This window comes from Micromys minutus, assembly GCF_963924665.1.
Source record: "Micromys minutus genome assembly, chromosome: 10".
Taxonomy (NCBI): domain Eukaryota; kingdom Metazoa; phylum Chordata; class Mammalia; order Rodentia; family Muridae; genus Micromys; species Micromys minutus.
This window is the reverse complement of record NC_137979.1, coordinates 31,064,920-31,091,002: the sequence shown is the minus strand read 5'-3', so window position 1 is coordinate 31,091,002 and position 26,083 is coordinate 31,064,920. Positions and strand designations below refer to the sequence as shown.

Here is a 26,083-nt window from a genome sequence, read left to right as displayed (position 1 = left end):
AGATGTTTTTATGTCTTGTGTAGATGTGTGTCTGTCTGTCTGTCTGTCTGTCTGTCTGTCTGTCTGTCTCTCTCTCTCTCTCTGTGTGTGTGTGTGTGTGTGTGTGTGTGTGTTTGTGTGTGTGGCCTGTGTTTTTATGGGATGTGCTCATGAGTGCAAGTACTTGTAGAGGTCAGGAAAAGGAGCTTAGATCTCTGGAGTAGGATTACAGGTGGTCATGAACCACAGACATGGGAGCTAGAACCAAATTCAGGTCCTCCAAAAAAGCAGTTCACATTCTTAACCATGAGAGGTCCCCTGTAGTGTGATCCTGCCTACAGCGACTTCCTCACCACAACCTTCTCTGTAATCTTTCTTTAAGAAATGGTGCAGCTGTACATAAGCAGGTTTTAGATTCCTTATACTTTTTTTTATTATTGGGTCAGTCCTACAGCTGGTTGTACTATGTGTGACTGGTTCTCCATTGAAGGTATTATGTAAGGTATAGTAAGGTATAAAATTACATCACAAACCAGCCTGACTTTACTTGAATAGCAAAGCACATGGTGCATAGACTAGATACAACCACAATGATATAAAATAAGCAAATGATTGCCTCAGAAAAACCCCAACCTCAGCATCACCATGGTAACAACCTTCTGTCTCCCCTTGTCTTTTTTTAATCCCCAAATAATATCTCTTATCAAAAGATAAGCAAGTCTTTTGCATCCTGTCCAGACACATCACACAAAAGATGGTTTTCTGGCTGAGGAAAAGTAGGAATGTAATTTAAACTTAAATAAATATGGAGTTCAATGTTTCACTTTGAGACCAACCAGTAGTGTAGCTGCCTATAATCATGAAATGAAGGTAAAATTGTTTTCATAAATATGGAGCTGCGGACTAGTGAAATGGCTCAGTGGTTAAGAGCACTGACTGTTCTTCCAGAGGTCCTGAGTTCAAATTCCAGCAACCACACGGTGGCTCACAACCATCTGTAATGGGATCTGATGCCCTCTTCTGGTATGTCTAAAAACATCTACTGTGTACTTACATATAATAAATAAATAAATCTTTTAAAAAATATAGAACTGCAGCTACACCTCAGTAGTATAACATGTTTAACATCTGGAAGGCTCTGGGGTCAAACCTAGTACCCCCAAAACAGCAAAACAACAGTAACCAAAACCTACTTCATTTAATTATCACTATAAGAGACCTTAACAAAACTGACTCCATGGTGGCAGTACCATTCAGACTGTAAAACTCAGCTCATAAACAGCACCACCTACAAAAATGGCCCTAACCCATCAAAGTCTATAATTCTAGGGAAATCTATAAATGTACTATTTTTTGTGAGTGTTTTTTTTTTTTTTTTTTTTTTTTTTTTTTTTTTTTTTTGGCATCTGTAGTTCTGCTTCTGGCTAACTATTCTTATTAACTGAAGTGTGTCAACTTAAGACATTTTTTGCAGGGGTTGTTTTGGTTTTGGTGTGTGTGTGTGTGTGTGTGTGTGTGTGTGTGTGTGTGTGTACACAATGTGTATGTGCCCTTAAAAGCTCATCCTGAAGAAGAATCAGGATTACACTGGGATCCCAAATGCCCAGTGTAGTTGCTGGCAGGCTAATAAAAACTTTCTATTGGCTTAAACCCCCATCACAGGGCTCGAAGGGTTCTGCTATCAGACCTACAGCCCCAGCAGTCAGTGTTGTCTGAGAAGCCCACACTCATCCCACGCATGTTTCTGTCATGTAACATGTCTCCTCCAAACTCCTTTGAAAAAATTAAGATGGTGACTTTTTTGTCATGTGTGCATGTTTTAATTCCAATTTCATTATAAAACCCACGTAGCATGAAACCCTCTCTTAAGCTTCTGTTGGTTGCTTGGTTTTTTGGTTCGTTTTGTTTTTCAAGACAGGGTTTTTCTGTGAGTCCTTGGCAGTCCTGGAACTCACTTTGGAGAACAGGTTGATCTTGAACTCAAAGATCCATCTGCCTCTGCCTCCAGATCATGGATTAAAGACATGCACCTCCACTACCCAAAGCTACTGTTTTTTAATGCCTCATGATTTCCAATTGTCCTTTTTATTACAGAGCTTGTTTTCTAAAAAGCAAAATCAAATTCACAAATAGTGCATCTTTTTGTGAATAGGGTAAAAAGATAGGGTAAAAAAGAGTTTTCATTTCTAGATAAAACTGAACCAACCCCAGTCTTTACACTATTTTTTAAGATTTATTGATTCCACTGGTGTATTTTGCCTGCATGCATATACATGTACACCATATATATGCTTGCTGCCACAAATCCCCTGGGACTGGAGTTATAACAATTGTAAATCTTCATATCGGTGCTGGGGATTTTACCTGAATCCTCTATAGGAACATCCGGTACGCCTAACCATTGAGCCCATCCTCAGATCTTTTTTTTAAAGATTCACTTTATGGATATGAGCACACTGTAGCTGTCTTCCTTCAGACACACAAGAAGTGGGCATCAGATCCCATTACAGATGGTTGTGAGCCACCATGTGGTTGCTGAGAATTGAACTCAGGACCTCTGGAAGAGCAGTCGGTGCTACTTATTGCTGAGCCATCTCTCCAGCCCCCATCTTCAGATATTCTAACCAAACTAGTTAAAAATGAGTCTGTGAATCACAGATTTTCTAAAACTTGTTGGCTGCCTCTAGTTATTAATAATACTTTGTCTTCAAATTTGACCTGAGGTGTGGCCAGAAAAGAATCTTCTTACGACCAATCTGTCCTTTCAGCACACTGGAAACATTGCGCTTGGTAATTGTGTCTTTAAAGATAGAAACATAAGGGGCTGAAAAGATGGCTCAGTGATTAAGAGCACCGACTGCTCTTCTAGAGGTCCTGAGTTCAAATCCCAGCAACCATATGGTGGCTCACAACCATCTGTAATGGGATCTGATGTCATCTTCTGGTGTGTCAGAAGACAACTACACTACAGTTGTCTCATATAAATAAAATGAATTTAGAATAAAAGATATGTATGCTTCCTTACCATGGGCTACCATCTGGACATGGTGCTTCCAGGTTCCTGACATCCCATGGAAAGACAAACTGCACACAGAGAAGTGGAAAGTAAACTTTATTCAGAAGCCAAGTGATAGTCCAGATCCGATAAGCTGCAAGCCAATGGGTGCCCAACTGAGTCAGAATACCCAGGGGGGTGGTTCATTGTTTGGGTTCTTGTTTTCTGAGGTCAAGGAGAAGGAAGAGGAAATGGTAGCTAAGGGAGTATAGAGTGAGTGGTTTTCTATTTAGGTTGATAGGTTAAGATTATGTAAAGCCTTTGCTCTGGCGTGTCTTTTCCCAGATGCATCTGGTTTTAATCAAACCCAATTATGCATATGAATAAAATGGCAATTAAGGGATTTCCCTAAATGTTCAATCTGAGAATACAGTTTGCTAACCAAGTATGTATTCAAAACTAGTTCTGGCTGTATTGGTCCCATCTCCCTCATTCAAATACATTCTAGATGTTTCAGTGGAAACTAACCCAAAAAGGTGAGTCAATGGGTTGGGCTGGGGGGGGCCACTCCTTTAATCCCAGCAGACATAAGTAGATCCCTGTGATTTCAAGACCAACCAGGTCAATATAACAATTTCCAGGACCAGGATAGCTGGGGCTAAACAGAGAAACACTGTCTTTTAAAAAATTACTAAAGTTATTTAACTTTAGCTAAGGGTTAAAGTTAACTGAGGGTTGCTGAAGAAGAATAAATTTATTCCACTGTTAATAGTGTGAGTTTGGATGCCTGTACACGTGTGCACGTGAAGAAGCCTATGTGCCACAGCCTCTGCTGGTCAGAAAAATAAATTTGGGAAATTTGTTCTCTCCTTGCACTGTGGATTTGAGCAATCATCATCAGGTTTGTGCCACAAGTGTGTTTACCCACTGGCCACGTTGCAAGCCCTCCGTTGTTTGGAGGGTGTAAGTGTAACTGCATTCAATGTCCTGGGTTGCTGGGAACACTGCTCTAAGAGGGGTGTGTGCATAGTGCCTGATACAGGTGAGGATTGGAAGTTGCTAGGTGTATTGCTTGAGAAGGTCTGTGTACAGCCTAAGCCGAGCAGAGCCTGGGGGTTACTCAGCTCTGTCTCTGAGCTCGCCTTGCTCATGGCACTGGAAACTGAGTCAGATGCTTACCACCTCTTATTAAGTCTCCCTCTCGAGGCTTGAACTCACTGTTCAGCCCAGGCAGGCACTAACCTTTTTTAATCCTCCTGTCATAGCCTGCCAAGTGGTTGGAATTACAGGCCTACACCACCAGGTCTGGCACAAATGTGTCTCCAAGAACTGCAGTTGGACACTCAGGCAGAGGCAAACAGATCTCTATGACTTCCAGGCCAGCTAGGGGGCTTCAGAGTGAGACCCAGTCTCAGAACAACAGTGACAAAAGGAACTGCATAAAATTAGGCTGGCGCAAGGTGGCTCAGTAGGAAAGGCACTTGTCACCAAGCTTGACGATCTGAATGCAATGCCCAAGAACTAAGTGGTGGAAGGAGAAAAGCAAGTCCTGAAACCTGCAAGTCTTCCTCCAGCCTCCACATCCACAGATCCACACCGTGGCACATGAACCCATACCCAACAAACAAACGAATGAATGGATAAGTTGTTGGGATTCTGTAAACCCCACCCCTCAATTACCTAGCAACAGCCAGGTATACCCCACCCCTCAATTACCCAGCAGTGGCCAAGTATGCTCCGCCCCATTGACTTGACACTATAAAAGGAGCTGCTTGACCCCTCCTCTCTCTCTTGCTCTTGTGCTCTTGCAGCCTTGCTCTCCCACCCCTACACCTCCTCTTCCCCTTCCCTTCCCCCCTCTCTCCCACGTGCTCATGGCCGGCCTCTACTCTACTTCCCTCTCTCTCTCTCTCTCTCTCTCTCTCTCTCTCTCTCTCTCTCTCTCTCTCTCTCTCTCTCTCTCTCTCTGCCTCTACCACCCTCTTAACTCTCCCATGACCTGAATAAACTATTCTGTACTATACCGTTGTGTGGCTGGTTCCTCAGGGGGGAAGGAATTCCCAACATGGACCCCCCAGAGGCATCTCCCTTGCCCCCAGGCCTCGCCGCACCTCCATGGGCCATATGCCCCCCACTCTCTTCATCCTTCCCCTAACATAAGTAATTTTCATTTTATTTATTTATATAAGATTTATTATGTATACAGCATTCTGTCTGCATGTATGCCTGAAAGCCAGAAGGAGGCACCAGATCTCATTATAGATGGTTGTGAGCCACCATGTGGTTGCTGAGAATTGAACTTAGGACCTCTGGAAGAACAGACAGTGCTCTTAATCACTGAGCCGTCTCTCCAGTCCAGTAATTTCTTTTTTTTTTTTTTTTAAACGGGGTTCTCTGGAACTCCGGCTGTCTCTGTAGGCCAGGCTGGCCTCAAACTCACATACATCTGCCTGCCTTTGCTTCCCAAGTGCTGGGATTAAAGGTGTTGTGCCACCATCGCCACATAAATAATTTTTAAACAGGGATAGGATTTCTTTTATTTCCCATCCATTCCATTCTGACCAGTTTCCCCTTCTCCATTCTTCCCAGTCTTCCTCCTGCACTCCTCTCCTACAGATCCATTCCTCCTCTTCCCATTCCCTTAAAAAAAAAAAAAAAAAAGGATATCAACCAAACATGGCATGACAAGTTACAATGAAACTAGGCACTAACCCTCATCTGAAGACTAGACTAGGCAACCAAGTAGGAGGAAAGGGGTCCTAAGAACAGGCAAAAGAGTCAGATCCTCCCACAACTCTTAAGAGTGTCACAAAAACAAGCTACACAGCCATAATGTATATGCAGTGGACCTGAGTCAGACCCATACAGGGCTCATGGTTGTTGCTACAACTTCTGTGATCCCCTATGAGCCTTGCTTAGTCACCCTGTGGGCCATGTTCTCCTTGCAACCTCTACCCTTCCAGCTCCTGCAATCCTTCCAGCCCCACTCCTGCAGGGTTCACTTGGCTCTGCTTAGTGTTTGGCCTTGGGGCTCTAAATCTGCTCTTGAATGGGAGTTAAAAGAGGGGGTTCAGTGGGAGTGAGAGATGAGAAGGTACAAGGTAAAATGATTAAACTATATTAAAAATGTAGGAAACTTGCAAACATATTCTGAGTAGGAGTGCTACATGATGAAGCCCTTGCCTAGTGAAATAAAGGCAGATAACACTGAGAAGGGCCCATTCATGCCTTGATACAAAGGAAGAGCTGTCTGTGGTTCAAATGTAGTCTGATCCCTCTGAAAGTCATGCTAAAGTTCTGGGGCTGGAGAGATAGATGAGCAGTTAAGAGCATTGGCTGCTTTTCCAAAGGACCTAGGTTCAATCCCCAACACAATGTAGCTCATAACTATCTATAATTCCAGTTCCAGGAGGTACAACACACTCACAGACATATATGCAGGCAAAACACCAAAGTACATAAAATAAATCTTGAACATAAAGGAGGAGGAGAAGGAAAAGGAGAAAAGAAAGCAAAAAGGAAGGGGGAGAGAGAGAGAGAGAGAGAGAGAGGGAGGGAGGGAGGGAGGGAGGAAGAGAGAGAGAGAGAGAGAGAGAGAGAGATGGCTCAGCAGTTAAGAGCAAGGACTGCTTTTCCAGAGGTCCTGAGTTCAATTCCCAGCAACCACATGGTGGCTCACAACCATCTGTAATGAGATCCGTTGCTCTCTTCTGGTGGTCTGAAGACAGCAACAATGTTCTCATATACATAAAATAAACCTTTTTTTAAAAAATGGGCTGGAGAGATGGCTAAGTGGTTAAGAGCACTGACTGTTCATCCTAAGGTCTGAGTTCAATTCTCAACAACCACAGGGTGGATCACAACCATCTGTAATGGGATCAGATGCCCTTTTCTGGTCTGAAAACAGCTACAATGTACTCATATAAAATAAATATTAAAAAGAAATAAGAGAGCACTGGCTACTCTTCTAGAGGTCTTGAGTTCAAATCCCAGCAACTACATGGTGGCTCACAACCATCTGTAATGAGATCTGATGCTCTCTTTAGATGTGTCTGAAGACAGCAACAGTGTATTCATATACATAAAATATTTTTTTAAAAAGGTATTCTCAATGTCTTAAACATCAAGGGAATTAATATCTTCCAAAGTATGCAAAGATGGATTGAAGGGCCATCTGATGTGTCATTTTCAGCATGGCTCTTGACTGAGTGAAAACTCAGTTGATTAGTTAGGATAGTTTATTGTCACAACATACCATTCAAACACTGGACAATGTAGTTGGTCACAGTAGAACTCATGTCAGGTGTCACCAATAAGGATGCCACTCACTCATGAGCTAGCTGTTGGGCTGACTGGAAAAGCATTCTGTGGATAGTTCCAGCCTCTTCGGTGAAGAGGGGGTCCAGCAGGAAGGTGGGGCTAGAGAACAGCACCTGTAGTTACCTTCCCACATCAGCTTTGCCATTTCCTCCTAATACTAGCACTCTGAATTCAACCTTAATGTTGCCCAAATCCTCACCTGTACTACCATCAGTGTTCATTTCTTAGTGCATTCTGGAAGGATTTGGGGGACTTCTCTCACTAACTTATTCTTTGGTACATCTACTCTGACATTCAGCCTGTGCACTTTTATTCACCTGATGTAATTGTCATCTCAGGGGCTTATTGTTGAATAGGCTCACCCTTTTCTGTTCTTTCTGAACACTGCCTGGCTCGTCCAACTCAGCTGTTCTGGCTCAAGCTCTCCAAGACTCAATCTGACTTCTCTCAGGTTCTCACTGAATTTCTCTGCTTGGCCTCAAACTAATGCTGACAACTTGCTCTAATCTTTTGGCTCCTTCTTAGTCTCTGGCTTCAACTGCCTCTGGTGACCCACACTGAACTACATGTAATCATGAACTCACCTCCAGTGTACTGCACTTATATAACATTGACTTCTGCTCTTAAATAGCTACTCTTTCCTGTGCTGTTCTTGTGAGAGTTGGGTGCTTTCTATCTGACTCATTCTGTCAGATCTTTCTGTGACTCATCACTTTGTCTGCCACTCAATTAGATTAACTTTCAAACATGGCTACTTTCTTCTACAAAGCTTCCCTTCGTTGTTGGGGATTAAAGGTGTGTTGTATGGTTGTATCTGTATTTCAGCTGGATCACACAGACCTAGAAGCTCTTTGGATGTGATCCCTGGCCGAAGCAGTCATGTTGCAGGATTAAAATTCTTATAGTGTTGATTTTTTTTAATTTTTCATATTTTCAAGATAAAAGTCTTTTTACTATATCAACAAATATTCGTTGTACAATCAACTGCTATATTTCTATGTGTACATCATGCATTGATTATGCCTATACATTTCTCTGTTCTCTCACCTTTTTACCCTATTTCCCTAGTCCCTAACAGTTCTGAGTCCTCCATCTTTCAAGTTGTTTTGTTCTGTTGCTTGTTTTTTTTTTTAAGACAGGATCACCTGGTGATGTACCTCAGGTTGGCTTTGCATCCCATATATAGCCAAGGATGTCCTTGTTGAGCTTTGTTTGTATGTGCTTTTATGTATGGTTGTGTGCATTCATATGGATGCACATGTATATGTGAGAGTGTGCATATGTGTGTGTGTGGAGGTCAGAAGATAACCACAAGTGTCTTGCTGCTGTCCAGTTTTTGAGACAGGGTCTCTCATCGACTTGGAATTTCGTCAGGAACTGGCCAACTAGTTTGCAGGGCTTTGCCTAATTCTGGCACCTACACAATATTGCTGGTGTTAGAAAAAAAGGCTATGGGGTGAAGAAGTGGCTGAGTGGTTATGAGCATTAGCCGTTTCTCAAGAGAACCCAATTTCGATTCCCAGAACCTATACGGTAACTCATAACCATCTGTAACTCCAGTTCCTGAGAATCTGACACTGTTCTCTGACTTTATGAGGACACATGTACATACATGGTCCACAGATACACATTCAGGCAAAACACCCATACACATAAATACAATTTAAAAAAAAAAAAAAAAAAGCCAGCATGCCCAGCTTTTTAGGCTGGTTCTAGGGTCCCAAACTTAGGTTCTCTTGAATGTGAAACAAGTGCTTTACCAACTGACCCATCTCCCCACACCGGAACTTGAAATTCTTATTTTCTTGTTTCCATATTTCAAGTGCTGGGACTGAAGATATGTGCTTCCATGCATGGTTTATGCACTGTTGAAGATCAAACCAAAATCTTAGGCAAAATATTAAGAATTCTACCAATTGAGCCACACATCCCAGCCTCAGCAACATCTTCTCTATGCAACTTCATTTCCTTTTGCTATATGCTAGATCATATGATGCAGTACTTTCATTATTTTGTTTGTCATTTGTTTTGGGGTAAACTTCCAGTTTTTTGTTTTTTTTTTTTTTTTATAGTGGCTACCCAAGTTTCCATTCTCTTGGTTCCTCTTTGTGCCTCTTCTGGCTTCCTGTGTACAACATTCTATGTCTTTTGAACAATACTTGAACAATATTAACTATGGCTATTCTAGAGGATTATCCTGATTCTATTCACTGTCTTCAAATCTGGCTTGCTGTTGTTGTTCTTTCAATCCAGGCTGGCCTTGATCTCTGAACTCCTGAGCTTGCTGCCTCTAGCTTCCAAATACAAGGATTACAAGTATGCAGTACAATGACCAGCTATTATTATTTTTAATCCTTCAGAAGATACTCAAATAACTGAGAGTCTTATCCATAACCATATTCCGATTAGATTGAAGGTTCCCTGACTTGGGAAGTTAGCTGGCATATATGCTCCCCTTAAGCCAATGATGTTGGGAAATGTCCCAGGACTCTGTGCCCTTCTTTCCTCTGAAATAGCAAGCCAGTAGAAGACGACACCTAACCTCTCCTTCATAGAGGCAGTACCTGCAAATACATGAACCGAATGGGGAGGCGATTTCTACTTACATCTCTTCCATCATTAGATCTTTGTGCTTCTACCACCTGGAATCTAAAAACAGAGCTCATCCTCCTTGGGGCAGAGTACACACTGGATTCCCACCTGCACATTAGGCTTCCATTACCCTTCTCAATAACATCAGGGTTGATATGTTGTTGCTGTTATCAAGACAGTGTTTTTCTGTGTAGCCCTGGCTGTCCTGAAACTCAACTCTGTTGGCCAGGCTGGCTTCAAACTCACAGAGATCCAACTGCCTCCTGAGTGTTGGGATTAAAGGTATGTGCTGGGGCTGGAGAGGTGGCTCAGTGGTTAAGAGCACTGGTTGCTCTTCTAGAGGTCCTGAGTTCAATTCCCAGCAACCACATGGTGGCTCACAACTGTCTATAATGGGATCTGATGTCCACTTCTGGTGTATCTGAAGACAACTACAGTGTACTCACATATAAAAAAAAATAAGTGTGTGCCACCACTGACCAACTAAACTCAGCTGATATTTATGTCAGGACTTTATTATGGTCTCCAGGGATTACTTGTTTCTGTTTTGCTTCATGTTCTTGTTTTGTTTTTTTAAAAAAACCTAGTACACTGAACAAAAAACTTTCCTGACATTTCTAGAACTTGGGTAAAGGAGAGAAACTTTAGGATGTGCTTATTTCACCATCAATAAAATATCTTTTTGTTAAGAATTCTCACATAAAGCAGACGGACAGATAGCTCAGAGGTTAAGAGGCACATGATGGTGCACACCTTAAATCCCAGCTCTTGGGAGACAGAGATAGGCAGACTTCTGAGTTATGGCCAGCCAGATCTACCTAGTGAGTTCTAGGAGCGCCAGAGCCATGTAGTGATACCCAAATTGCCCCAATGCCCAAGTAGAACAATAAATGTGTATTTTCTGTCCTTTATTTCAAGGACTTCTATTTTCTCCTTGAGGTTTTTTTTTTTTTCCCCACATATTTCCAACAGTGTCCCCCTCTACACTTCACATTCTTCATCTTTTCAGATCTAAGAAACCAAAAAGCCCTACAAACCCAGCCAAGCATGTTGGAGCATGCCTTTAATCCCAGCACTAAAAAGGCAGAGGCAGGTGGATTTCTGTGAGTTCCAGGCCAGCCTGGTATACACAGCATTCCAAAAATGTTAGGAGTACATAGTGAGACCCTGGATGGATGGATAGAGCAAGCAAACACACACAGACACACAGACACACACACAAACTAAAAGATACTTCTAATAAAGAACGGCATTTTGAATGTGAAGGGCCAAATCCAAATCATGCATATAAAGCAAACATTCCTCCCCAAAACAGTGTCAGGGGTTGAAGCTAGGTGTTAATACATGACTGAGACTTGTAACAGGAAGTTCTAACTGTACATGTGACATGATTCTCAAAGTATATCACATCTACATAAATTGTGAAATGTAATCCCAAAATGGAAAGAACCAACCAACAGCTCTTCACTCCTCAGGATGAAACCGATGAACACCACCCATCAGTGTACATCCCAGCCCTGTGTCTTCCTTGAAAGCACTCTTTTCATGCTCACACTCCTGGCTGCACATTCCAACACTGCCTATGCCAAGAACCTTTCCTTACCTTTTGTTTCCCAAACCTAGTACAAAATCTGAGCTGCAAATGTTCACTGGCACGAGTGGTGGCTGGCACATGACTATGATCCCAGCACTCAGGAGGCATAAAAAAAAAAAAAAAAAACCCTCATTTTTCATAACCTGAAGATGATTCAGATTCTATTTGGGATCCCTAACATACCAGACAAGAATGTATTATGAGAATGAGAACAGAACAAAGCACCTTATTTCCTGACTCCTTTGTTATAGGCATCTGCAAACTGAAGTATCATTAAGGTACCCATCACATATGGAACATATGGCTAAATACTATTCATGTATGATGAATATAGGATTCATGGGTATATGTTTATTTTATGTATCGAGTCTGGAGATTGATACTGAGTGTTTTCCACTATTTTTTTCTCTTTTTTTTTTTCCTTTTTGAGACAGGTTCTTACTGTGTAGCCATGGCTGGACTGAAACTATGTAAATGAAGCTAGCCTAATACTCAAAAGTACTTGGATTAAAGGCATGAACCACCATGCCTGGTTTCACTTTTAAAAAATATATATTTAATATGTATGAGTCATCTGCCTTCACACACACCCAGAACAGGGAATCAGGTCCCATTGCAGATGGCTGTGAGCCACTATGTGGTTGCTGGGATTTGAACTCAGGACCCTTGGAAGCACAGTTAGTGCTCTTAACTGCTGAGTCATCTCTCCAATCCCCTAGAGGTTCTTTTTAAAAAATACTGACACACTGTCTTCAGACACAACAGAACAGGGCATTACAGATGGTTGTGAGCCACCATGTTATTACTGGGAATTGAACTCAGAACTTTGGAGTTGGTTCTCTTAACAACTGAGCCATCTCTCTAGCCCTGGCTACTCTTTTAGAGTTGGCCTTCACATACCTCTGTAAACCATGTGTATGCCTGGTGTTCATGGAGGCAGATCTCCTAAAACGGGGTTGCAGATGTTTGTGTGCACCACTTGGATCCTGGGAACTGAACCCAGTTCCTCTGCAAGAGCAGCAAATACTCTTAACCACTATCAACTCAGTCATTTCCTCAATTTTACATACACACACCTACTGCATGTGTGCCTTCATGTGCCATGGGGCACATGGAGGCCATAGGACAACATTTAGGAATTGGTTTTCTCCTTCCCCCATGGGGAACCTGGGTATCAAAATCAGATTTTCAAGGATGATGGAAACAGCTTTTACCGGCTACCTTACTGGCCTACAAATATGGTTCTTCAATGGTTCTTATTTTTATGTGCTTGGCATTTTGCCTACATGTATGTCTATGCTCCACTTGTGGGCCTGGTGCCTGTCAAAGCCAGAAGATACCTTGATTCTCTGGAACTGGAGTTAAGATAGTTGTGAGCTGCCATGTAGGTGCTGGGAATCAAACCATTGCTCTTAAGTGTTGAGCCCAGTCTGCAGCCCCAGCAAGTCAAATTGTCATGTTTTCCCTGCACTTGGTATCCCCACCACTACCACCATTATTTGGTATGGACTGAGATCAGGACCCTCCTGCAGTTTCTCAAAATGCTGGGATTAAGAGTCACACTTGCTGAGGTACTTTTTTAATGTGAAGCAAATCATTCATTTACTAAGTTCTGTATTGACTGAGTGCTTGTGGATGTGCTAGGCACTGCCACATAGACTGTGAAAATAAAATCTCCCACCTTCCTGAAACTTAAATTCTAGCCAGTGATGAGGTAGGGTGGAAAGATTGCTCCATGGGTAAGAGCACTGGATATTCTTCCAAGGGACCTAGATTTAATCACCCACATGACAGCTTGAAAACATAACTCTATTTTCAGGGGATCTAACACCATCACTTTCTGACCTCCATTGGCACCAAGCACAAACACATGAACATATATACATACATAAATATACACACACACAGTAAAACTTTGGAAGGAAAGCAAGATATGGGTATTGGGAAGGTGGGAAAGCTGGTTGTGAGGGCTCCTGCCATTTCCCCAAAACTCCGGAGGTAAAGACAGGCAGTTCTCTGTGAACTGGAGGCCAACTTGGCCTACATATTGAGTTCCAGACCAATCCAGAGCTACATACAGAGACCCGGTCTTGGGGGAGGAGGGGAAGACACATGTCTTATTGAAGTGACATTCCAGACCTAAGAAAGGCAGGGCTAAATTGAAGAACGTGTAGGTACAGGGGCCCATAGAACAAACCTTTTGCTACTTTGCTGTTGTTGTCGCTGTATTTTGTTTTGAGGCAGTTTCTTCCTGTCTGGTCTAAAGCGCATATCAATCCTTAGGGCTCAGCCTCTTGTGTGTTTATAGATTATAATTGCAAACCACAAACTAAGGGCTTTGTATGTTACTGACAATCCTTAGGAAAATGTTCCCAGAATCCTTATAATTTTACTTTAGCACATCACTAACTTGTAAGCAAATTACCTTCATTCTAAATTTTACCAAGACACTTTACCATTTCTAAATTTTTGCTTCCTTTATCCATCATTGGGCCTACATAAACTTGGCTGTTTGCACATCCCTGGAAGCCAAAGGTTGATTGACATGTCTTCCCCAATTGCTTGACTTTTTGTCTTATTTGCCATTTGACAAAAGGTCTCATCATATATCCCTGACTGGCCTCTATGTAGACCATGCTGTCTCTGCCCTTTGAGTGCTGGGGTTAAAGGCAGACAACAATCACCAGCATGTTTATAGCTCAACAAAAAAACTTTACTTTCTATATCTATATTCGTGTATTATTTCATATTTCTCAGCATTATAACTTTTTCTTAGGAAAGGGTGTGTTGGACTGAGATTATTCTTGTATTTGCCATGAAGCTGGCCTTGCCTTGAACTGTGGATCCTCCCACTTTGTCTTTAATGCTATCATGTCTGACCCAACAATAAGTTTGTACTTTGTACATTTACCATTTGCGTCTATATTTAGCTATGCAATACCTACTTAAAACTTTAGCTGGGGGCTGGAGAGATGGCTCAGGGGTTAAGAGCACTGACTGCTCTACCAGAGGTCCTGAGTTCAAATCCTAGCAACCACATGTTGGCTCACAGCCATCTGTAATGAGATCTGATGCCTTCTTCTGGTGTGTCTGAAGAAGTGTGCTCACAAACATAAAACAAATAAATAAATCTTAAAAAAAAAAAAAAAAAAAAAAAAAAACTTTAGCTAGGCAGTGGAGGTGTGTACCTCTAACAGCCGTACTCTGTAGGCAGACCTCTGAGTTCAAGCTTAGCACAGTTTACAGAGTCCCTTTCAGGATGACCAGGGCTACATTGATACACAAAATCCTGAATCACATTAAAGACTGTATCTATACTTGTTTTTGTGTTCAAATGGAGAGCAGACATCAATTTAGGCTACTTTTTTCCCACTGCTCACATTCTAAAATCTTTATTCATGTACATCTACACATGAATGTCAGTTACCTGGAGCTTAAATCACAGGCATTTGTAAGCTGCCTAAAGTGGTTGTAGAACAAAGTTTCTGTCCTCTCGAGGAACAAGTAATCCAATCCTCTGAGCAATCTCTCCAGTTCTTTTTGAGACATTTCTGTTGTAGCCCTGGCTGTCCTGGAACTCCTTCTGTAGATCATGCTAGCCTTAAACTCAAGGGATCCCTTCTACCTTCGTAGTGCTAGGATTAAAGGTTATCACCACCACTCCACTTCTCCCCAAATGCCACAGGATCTCATGATCTAGCTCAGGCTAGTTTGTAACTATGCAACTATGTAACTATGTAAGCCAATCTAATTCTGATTTCTGCCTGCCTCTGCAGTGATGGGATTAAAAGCTCTATGTACACAATGCCCAGTTTACCTTTTAAAATTGAAAGGTCTTAATATCTGTTTGTGTGTCATGTGACACAGCACAGGTATGAAGGTCATGGGACAGTTTGGGAAAGTCTTTCTCTACCATGGGAGCAACGTGAATCACAAGGCTCAAACTCTAGGCATCAAGGCTTGATAGGCACATGAATTGACAGAATTTGAAGTTGATAGAACTCAGCTCATAATGGTTAAGGCAGAGAGTAGAAACTTTTACATGAAGTCATGAAGCAAGTATAGAGGTACCCACCTGTAATCCTGGTACCCAGAATGTAAACACACCAAGGATAAAGAACTTCATACAGTGGTCTAAAGTACTTGCTCGCTTGCAATGGATTTAGATTTGGTTCTCTGAGCTCTTATAACCCATCAGTTAAATAACACACACTCATACACAAAAAATTTTTAAGAGTTTCAGATGACACTTGACTAGAGAGGGTTAGATCAAGAACCAGTATAACAGACCATATCTTTAAGAGATATTTTAGAAAACAAAATTAGGGCTGGAGAGATGGCCTGAAGTTCAATTCCCAGCAACCACATGATGGCTCACAACCATCTGTAATAAGATCTAATGCTCTTTTCTGGTATGTCTGAGGACAGCTGCATTGTATTTATATACATAAAATAATTTTTAAAAAGAAAACAAAATGAATTGCTAAGTAACAGAACCTATTAGTTGAGATGGCACAAACCCGTAATCCTAGCTGTTGGCAGAGGCAGAATGACAAATACCTCAAGGCCAACCTAGTTTATGGGTCATATACACATTTTTCCCTTAAAAGAACAATCTACAAAGAGTAAGCTACATAATGACTTTCAGGCCAGCCTGGACTCCAAATAAAAAATTTCACTGTATAAACATAATCAAGTTGACATAAAATATATTATACCGTAGAAGTAAAAGGTAAGAATACTTACTGTCCAATGAACACTCCAGCCCTAATGCATCAGTTGAGACATCTTTTATTAAACAATTTACAAAAGCAACAATGAAAGAACATACTATAATCAGTGGTAAAGTATGGTGAAGATGGAGTGAGCTGAATCCTTACCCAAGGTAGAGATCAATAGTTAATATTTATAATAATGTACCACTACATAAGTATAAGAAACCTAAACAGTTGAAAGCTGTTCTTGGGGATCTGTGGCTGGGCAGGGAATGTTTCCTCTTTTAACCTCAGTAAGATTCCAAAGTGGCTCAGGAGGTGGTGGTACGCCCTTTAATCCCAGCAGGACTCAGGGAAGCAGAGGCAGGTTCCAGACAGCCAGGATCAAAGAGAAACTCAAAAACCAAAAACATTCCAAAGTGACATATTTAAATAAAGCATCTTAATTGCCATCACCACAAAAAATATTTATATAAAAGGAACAGTACAGCTTTCTGAGCTGATAGCACCCCTGCAAACATGGTGAACATTCCTAAAACTGGACATTCTGCAAGAAATGTGGGATCTACCAACCCCACAAGGTACTACAGTACAAGAAGGACAAGGATTCTTTGTATGCCCAGGGAAAGTTGTAATAGGAAACAAGAGTGGCTGTGGTGGGCAGACTAAGCCAATTTTTCACAAAAAGGCTAAAACTACAAAGATTGTGCTAATTGGAGTACACTGAGCCCAACTGCAGATCTAAGAGGATGCTAGCTGTTAAGAGATGCAAGCATTTTGAAATGGGAGGTGAACAAGAGAAAGGGCCAAGTGACCCAGTTCTGATTTTGTTATAAAGACAATAAAAATTTGACCTTTCAAAAAAAAAAAAAGAAAAAAAAAAAAAGGAACAGTTAAGAATACTGCTTTCTGCTTGCAGGGGGAATGGGGGGGATAACATCTGAAATGTAAATACATAAAATATCCAATAAAAATGATTTAAACTCTGTGAAAGCCAAACATGCCTATAGTACATACATACAAAATACCCACTCACATACAAGAGTATTAAACTCACTTACTTAGGATTTTAGGATTATGTGTACCACCTCTGGACAAAAGCTTTCTCTCTCTTTAAAAAGGTGGAAAGATGGTCAAGTGTGGTTAAGGTAACTAGATGCTCTTACAATGAAATTGATTCTGGTTCCTGCATCAGTATCAGGTGGCAGACAACCATCTGTAACTCCAGCTCCAGGGGATTCAACCACCTCTTTCGGCCTCTGCAGACAACTGCACTTTCGTGGACATAATTTATATGTGTACATGGTGGCACACTCAGGGGGCAAAAAAAAAAAGAAGGGCTCATGGAAAAGCTATTCTACAGAGCTTTCTAGGACAGTCAAGGCTATACCGAAGTACAGAGAGCTAGAGGTGCTAGCTAGCACAGTGACATAGAAACAGGATGGCACACCATGTGAAGGTTATGGAGAAACAAAAAACAGCAAGTAAACACTACAATTAAATTTCTTAGATTACTGCTAAGGATCTATCCAGTTATCTAAAAAGTGGCAAGCAAGGGCATATAAAAGCAGAAAGTAGAGAGCATGAAAAGAATCAAATTTATGCTCAGCTTAGTGGTACACACCTTTAATCCCACCACTGCAGAGACAAAGGCAGGATTTCTGGGAGTTCCAGGCCAGCAGGATACATATCAAATTCCAGGGATAGAAAGATCTTGTTCAGCACAGGCTAAGTCGTGTGTGCCTGTGTATATGTGTATTTAGGCTGGGAAAGATCACACTTTACTGTTCCTGAGCCAGGAGAGACACAAAGTATCATATACACTATTGTTTGTGTAGGAAATTTTTATTTTAAAATAAACTCGACCAAATTCATGTATCACAAGGTTCCAACGTTAATGAATTAAAGGCTAGCATAAAATTACCTTTAGCAGACTTAGTTATGTAAAAAATGACATTTGTCAATTTCTGCTCATGTACCATTTAGTCATACACACATAGGCTAGCAAATTTCTGTTGGTGCTATGCTTAGATCCTCTATACAATCATACCCCCTCATGATTTGGCTCTTCATTTTCTCCAAATCCAACTGACATTTGTCAGGAGTAAACCTGGAGACTAAATTAAAGACATACATACCCACTTCTTTTAACTTTTCAAAAAACAATGCTGTAAAAAAAAAAAAAGACTTCTGTCTCAGGAATAAAATTGAAATGCTTTTCATTTTACCTGTCCCAAGAGGATGGCTAAGATGGCTCCCTAGAAACCATATATAAGCACAAACTATAAAGAAGCAGTCCTCTGATATACCTATATGCCCTGAGATAATTCTCAGAATGGGGGGCTGCAATCATTTAAAACAAAAACAAAAACAAAAACAAAAACAAAAAACAAAAACCTCTTCCTACCACCAAATTCCAACACTGCCCAGCACACTGGCTCAGAGATGAACGCTGCTCAGTTATGGATTACAAGTGTCTGAAGCTCCACTCCAAGCTAAGAACCAATCTTCTTCTGGCCTCAAGAGAAAACTGCATGTGGGTGCACCAGACACATAAATAAAAATAAACCTTAATTATGCACTGATTTCCTATTACAGAAATGAAGAGTGGTTCTCTGCCCTTGCTCAGTTATAAATGGAAATGAAAAACAGAAGTGTTAAGTAAACTCCGGATCAATATTGGGTTGTCAGAAGATGAGCCACTGATTGATACACCAAGGAAAGTTTTAAATATAAAATTAAATTTAAACTACCATACAAAAATCTCCTAAAAACAAAATGGTCAACAAAAACCAAATCGGACGAGTAAGGTGCATTTCAGTTTAATCACTTGTGTACATAGACTTGGAGGAAATGTTAGATGTACATATAAAGTTCTTGGAATACAGTTTGGGAGCTCACCTTTACCACTACTACATGCATTTGAGGTTACATACTTACCAACTGTCACTGTCTGCTTATCCATGCTAGGAAAGGACAGAGTTCCTAGAAATTTATTTCACTTTAAATCTAAAGACACAAATTTAGACTCAAAATTTGTTGAAAGCTCATCTAGAATACATTACCATAAACACTCAGATTATACATTTCAGATTTTAGAAAACAGTCTATACTAAGGTGGGAAAAGGTAGATTTATTCACAAAGGTCATAGCAGAAATACAATGTATATACAAATATATCTGCATTACTTAAAATCTATCTAAAAACTACAGGAAAAAAAATCCCTTTGTTACAGGCTAATCATTAAATAAGACAATAATATATTTGTAAGCTAATTTTAACAGGTAAACAAATGCTAGAAATCTGTATTTGTAATGCAAGTTTTCCATGCAGGGTTGGAATGATCATACAGCTCAAATATTCAAGAAGAGAATACTAATCTATTGTTTTTGTTACCCTATGCACTGAGAAATGAGCACTAGGGGGAAGAAGGTTTTAAAAACGTATGTATTTCTTAATTATGCACATCTGTTTTAAGTATATGAGCACAAAAGCCCAAGGGGTCAGATCCTGAAGGAGTTAGGTGGTTGTGAGCCACATGTCATGGATATTGGGAACCTAAATTCAGATGTGTATGACACATTTCTTTCTCGGTTTTCTTGGGGGTAGAGGGGAGGAGGCAAAGAGACTACTCTACACAACCATGGTTGTCCTAGAACTCAGATCCACTTGCCTCTGCCTCCAGACCGTGTGTGCCATCACACCTGGAGGTTGACAAGATCTTAACTATTGAGCCATCTCTCTTGTCCCTACATTTTCTTAAGCATTAATTTTAAGGAAAACAATTATTCTCCCTCACCAAAGGAAAAAATCTGTATCCAATGTTTTAAATGAGGAAAAAAAAAGAATAAATAGGGAACACAGGGAACTATCACGCAGTAACCGTCAGCTTAAGTTTCTGATTCAAGCTTTGAATATTCTGACTGCTCGTCCAGCTAGCTTAAAAAAAAAAAAAAAAAAAAAAAAAAAAACAAACCAAAACTGTAACACAAAAATTGTAAAGCAGTACTCACCAGAAAGGCAGCTCTTAAAGAGATGGTTTTAAGAAAACCATTTCCACTGTATCTACGCCATTCTTATAAACTGTGAAAGGCAATAAAACTTAAGCCCTCAGGCAATTTTACAATAAAAAAACCAAAGTGGGGTAAACCTCACAGAATACATTTTTACTACTGGGTGCTAAGCGTAGATCACTAAAAATTTAAACAAATCTTATGATTCCCAAATAAATTAATAATGATCCAATCGAAGGCAGGCTAATCACCATCTGACTTATTTCTACTGACTAAAATAAATCTCAATCGAGAAGTGACTTTGTTTTCCAAGAATTACTTTAAAAAAACAAAAAAACCAAAAACCAGGGAAGCATTACACAACCTGGCCTTTAATTTATATTATTTCTACCTCTGCCTGCAGAGTTCTGGTTATGAATGTGCAGTACGCTTCCATGCCAGTGAAGTGGCATACCATTGTAACTTATAGCTTACAGAGACATACAAATTATTTCCAAGTATTACTACAATATTTAAAGCATTACAGGTTGATTCATACTGTAGAAAGTAAAGAGTAACTAAAAGCCACCATGGAGTAATTAAAGCAGTGGATCTGAAGCCTTTCAATACCTCCATGAACTAATGAAACTACCTCCCCTCTCTTTTTATAAGTTATCTACATAGGCCAAGAACAACCAAATAATAAAGGAGCAGCATTATACCTTTATTACAACTAAAGTCACCAAACCTAGAACTACATTTGGCCCAAGAACTGGGTGTTTGAGAATATCCAATGAACCTATTATTTATACTCACATTTAAGTAACTGTACAGCAGCTTCCTTCCTTATGTGCCTTAAATGTTATGTTTGTGGGGTGGGGGAAAAAAAAGGAACATCAGGTACTTACAGATTAAACTAACCTGTACTGGCAGGGCTGTGGGGTTTTTCTTCTCTACCAGTAAGTAGCAAATGCTGAAATTCTGCTGCTAGTTAACAAAAACACAAATTGTATTAAACTGAGGAGTTCAACCCATACTTTAAAAAGTCAATGTGCATTTAATTTCCTCAGAGCCTGATAGCAGTACATTTTAAAAGGTTGCCTAAGCTTAATAAAGATTCCTTTACATTGGCTACTGAAATTGAGTGATCTTGAAAATGAGCTATCAACACTGAATTATCTCTTGGACATGCTTTAATTTTTATCAATAATGTATTCAATGTAGAAGTGTCCTGAAAATGTTGGTAGCAGAAAAGGGCAAAAAGAATATGTACTGAAATGCAATCACCTTCTAACTTCAATTAGACAAACCTTATAGTCAAATTTTAACTTTAAATTGTCACTTCTCCAAGTATATTAACCAGTTAGCTGTTAAAGGGGAAATCAACTCTAAATAGATGCCCCGTTTCTGATTCAAACTGTATAAACTATAATATTCTTTTCTTGGTCAAGTTGGGCAAATAAACCACCCTTAAAAAGGGTAAAGCCTCAAAGAAATATTCTTATTTTCACAACATTTAAGGCTCTTAACTCTAAATCTACTATACAATAGCTTCTTTCCCAGTTCACCAGTGTCAGTTAAGGTACAATGTATTTGGGGAAATGAAAGTCTTCATTCTTCTTTTTCCTTTCTGTTTTTGGTGCTGGGGATTGAATCCAGGGGGGTTGATGCATGCTTAACATGCACTGTGTCACTGGGCTAACTCCAGCCAGCTTCATTCTTCATTTCAAGTAGGGCAATCAATTTTAAAGGTAAAAACAGATTCTTTAACCATGATAAAAGCCCAATAGAAACACACACAAAGTTCCCAGATACTGCAACAATGTCAGAGGGCTTAGGAAATGCCACACATTCAGTTATTCAAACTGCCCTGTAATCACACCAATGTTTAAAGTAATGGCTGGAGTCCAAGTAATCCTTTAAAACAATGTACACACATTTATACCCTCCGCAATGTAATTTTCTCAAAAATGATAATACACACATTCACCCTTAAGAACCTAATCCAAACATCGTAACACTTGCTGTTACAGTTTTAGTTACACAGTATTCAATATATTTAACTTATTTAAACAAAAACTGAAATTCGGTTTAATGGACATTCTATTCTAGGTTGTATAGCATTACTCCGGGAACCTACATTTTTCGTACTAAACCATATCCACCCCCCCCAAAAAAAACAAAAAGCAACAAAAAAAAAAAAAAAATTCTTTTCAAACTAACTGAATTTTAAATTGTCATCCAAAGTTGGAGGTGAATAGCTCCTTTGGAAGAACAAAATATTAAAGCATGCACAGCACTTAGGAGTAAAAATAGTGATTAAAAACAATTTAAGTTTTATTGAATTAAGAAAACTTTTTAAGTATATAGTCTCATATAGAACTGGATGATGTGAACTCATATATTCAGACCAAACTGATACCAAACTTAAAGAGCTCCAACCTCAACCCTGAATATTAGAATTAAGGTGTGCAACACTAACCATAGCCAGAGGAAAAAGTTCTGGTTAGCCTGCAGCTTTCAGAATACCTCTGGTTTCATCTCATCCTCCAGAGCTGGAATCATGCTATATGCCTCCACACTTGGCCTTAAAATAAATGAGTCCCTTATTTTTTGTAATAAACTGCCAAGAAATCACTTGGAATAATGGCTCGACTTCACATCCTGGCAGTTTAAACTAAACCCCATCTTTCACTTACTGCTAGGAATTTATCTGAATAATTTAACATTGTTCTATTGAGCATGTTTAAGCATTTATGGTATTGGTTTTGAAAATACAGTATTATGAAAATTGAGATTACACGTGACTCTATACTATATTGTTAAAATGCTTATTTTACAAAGACCTATCAAAAAGAAAGTTAGGTAACTAAACATTATTAAAATTGCCTGAATGACAAAAAAAAAAAATTGACAAAGGTTAAAGACAGAAAGGAGAAAGCCTCAGTTTCATTCATGAGGAAGCCAGGAGAGAGATCAGTGAACATTTTCCAGTCACTTCACTGAATATCCTTTTGGAGTAAATTTTCCACAAGCTACAAAAAAAATTAGTTTCTCTTGAAGAAGACACCACTACTATTATGTAGGTAAAAATTACCTTTAAAAATATGTATTGGGTTTATTAAAAATTTAGGTTACATACTTAGTAAATTCTAACCAACACAAATGTATACAAATCCCACATGCATTCGCTTACTCAAACTATCTCAACAAAGTGAAGTCAACATTACTTGTCAAGTTTTACCAGTGTACTTTACAGAGAGACCTGAAAACTAATCACTTCTCAATTGGTTCTCTGGGTCAAAGGATGTATTATCAACAACCCCATCTCCACCCTGACAGGGTCTTACACTCTGCACCCAGGCTGACCTCAAGCTTGCAGCAATCTTCCTACTACCTCAAATTCCCAATCCTTAGAAATACAGCCAAGTGCAAAGAATGATTTGGTATTCATTATTAAGCAAATGTATCATCATTAGTAAATTGCTTCCCCACCCCCATATTCAAGAAAATAAGGCACCTTCAAGGGATTTAAATGAACTAGAGCATGGTGGATACAAGACAAAAAAAATACCTCCAGTCACAGCTGTTAAATGGTGGTAGGAATGAAATCCAAGGTCTTGTACATAGCATATTAGATAAGCACCCTATAAAATTGAAGTATAGTGAAGTCCATTTAACAAGTCTAAAAAAAAATTCATAATTTACTAAGTTATAAACAATCCAGTGGAAAACTTTTATAGAAACAGTAGTTCTTTAATCACAATACTGGGGAGGCAGAGAGGCAGGCAGATCCCTGAGTTCGAGGCCAGCCTTGTAAACAAGAGTTCTCAGACCAACAGGCAGGGCTACACAGAGAAAACCCACCTCAAAAATTTAAAATCAAAATAACCACAAAACAACAACAACAACAAAAAAGATTAAAATTTGTTTCCAGTTTGATGTAAGGAATAAACAAGTTATAGGTTACTTTCTCCCACCACTACATTTCCCAACATAGTAGTCCTAAACATCACAATCAATGCAAATTCTACTTGAAAACAAATGTGGATATACTACTGGTGTGTGCATTATATAAAGCACTGCTCAGTAAAACCTGAAAATTCTAACTAGTTTCATAATTATCACATGACCCAATTTCAGTTTGGCTACCTGAAAATTATGTTATCTTTTCACTGAGACATGTAATACCCAACCCCTTTTTAAATACCACACCTGTAGTCTACACCCATACAAACCACACAAGCACAGACAAAATCATCTTCCCACTCAGTACAGGGCTCTACATTAACATTTGCTCTAGTGTGGTGAGATTTGAGAACATTAAAGAACATAAGCATTTCCAGATGACCTTACCACCTTGATGTTCAATATAAGCTTGGGATTTAGAACAAACTTCAGTATCCTGTGGCAATTGAAATAATTAAACTTATCCTTGAGGTTAAATTTAAGTTTGAGCAAAAAAAACAACCAATGATTTTCCTAGAGGTCAAAGTAAAATTTGAATGAAACGTATCAGGACTCCAAATCAAGAATGTAAAATGAACTTACTAAGGTTCATAAAGCTTTAAGTATTATGTAATAAAACAATACTTATTACCACCACAGTCAAACGTGAATATTAATATAGAGCCTTCTCTGCCAAAGGAATATAAAAATCCTAAGTTTAATTAAATTTAGGGGCCTTCACCAAACTTGCTGCAAGTTTGGGGACATAAATATCCAACAGCCATAAAGCTGTGAAAGCCCCTATAAGTAATAAAATAAATCCCACTTGCCTCAGACTGAACAGGGCAACACTGAGACTCAGCCTCAGCCTGTCCTATGGCAGGGCTATAGGAAGAAGAAAATTTTAATTTTAGAAAAACATCACCCAATTAATTAAAAAAACATGCATCATTTTTTTTAAAAGTCCCAATGATCAAGCAAGCAACAGAAAAAAGAGCAGGTCTTTTTGTCTATAATGCATTGTAAGCCCAAACTTATTTCTTGGAGATTTCCATAAGTTCATTAAACTCAGCTGAAGTTCAATGGGTAATCTGAACAGTCAAATAGGTGCTCTCCCCTAACAAGTAGCATGAGATTATTATAATAGCAAGGAGTCAAATCCAGTGTTAACTTCAGAAGTCACTCAAGTGGATCCTCATCTGCTAGGGTTTTTTCTATCAAGAGCAAAATTGAGTAGAAACTAGTGCCAGACTTTTTTTTTTTTTTTTTTTTTTTAAATTTAAACTGACCCACTGTGGATGGAAGCTGACAGGCTTCTTTATTTTACAGCTTCATGAAATGTTGTACAGGAACACAGCAAATAACTGAAAGTAGCCTTTTTGTGAGGCCATCTGAAATTAAGTGTAAACCACACTATGGACCCCAGAAGCAATTAGGTGAGCAGTACTTCTAGGAGCTTAATCCCTTTTAAGCTTACTTCTTGATGCATGCAAAAACTATACTTTTAACATACTAAATGGATACCACTCCTGAGTTATGCAGCTACATGCATAATATTTGATGTAATTTGAAATTCTTATTAGGATTCTTCTACTTATAAGTTGTAGACCTCAGAGAATAAGTCCTGCTATCTTGTTCTTTGAAAATACAAATGTTAATCTTTGTATAATTGTTAAAGTTCTACCAATTCTTCAGCTTTCTGATAATCAAATTCATGAATTTCTGAACTGTCTTGTTCTAGAAGAAAGCATTTCTAAACCATTCTAAACTTAATCTTGCCACCTTTTAAAAAGACAGTATTTTGTTTCTTTTTTTTCTTTTGAGACAGAATCTCTTTGTATAACACTGCCATGGATGGCCTACATCTCAAGAGTTGCATTTGCCTCTGTATGCACCACACACCAAACTAAACCTTACTACTTTCAATACAGAGTTTTCTTTGGCAGT

General features: G+C 39.4%; 1 pseudogene across 1 annotated transcript; it reads left to right on the top strand.

Annotated features, from left to right (window-relative positions):
• The first annotated feature begins 16,261 nt into the window (after positions 1 to 16,261).
• On the top strand, positions 16,262 to 21,789 carry LOC308426707 (large ribosomal subunit protein eL42-like; annotated as a pseudogene). Its single transcript has one exon. The product of its transcript is annotated as a large ribosomal subunit protein eL42-like (transcript).
• The last annotated feature ends 4,294 nt before the right edge of the window (positions 21,790 to 26,083 follow it).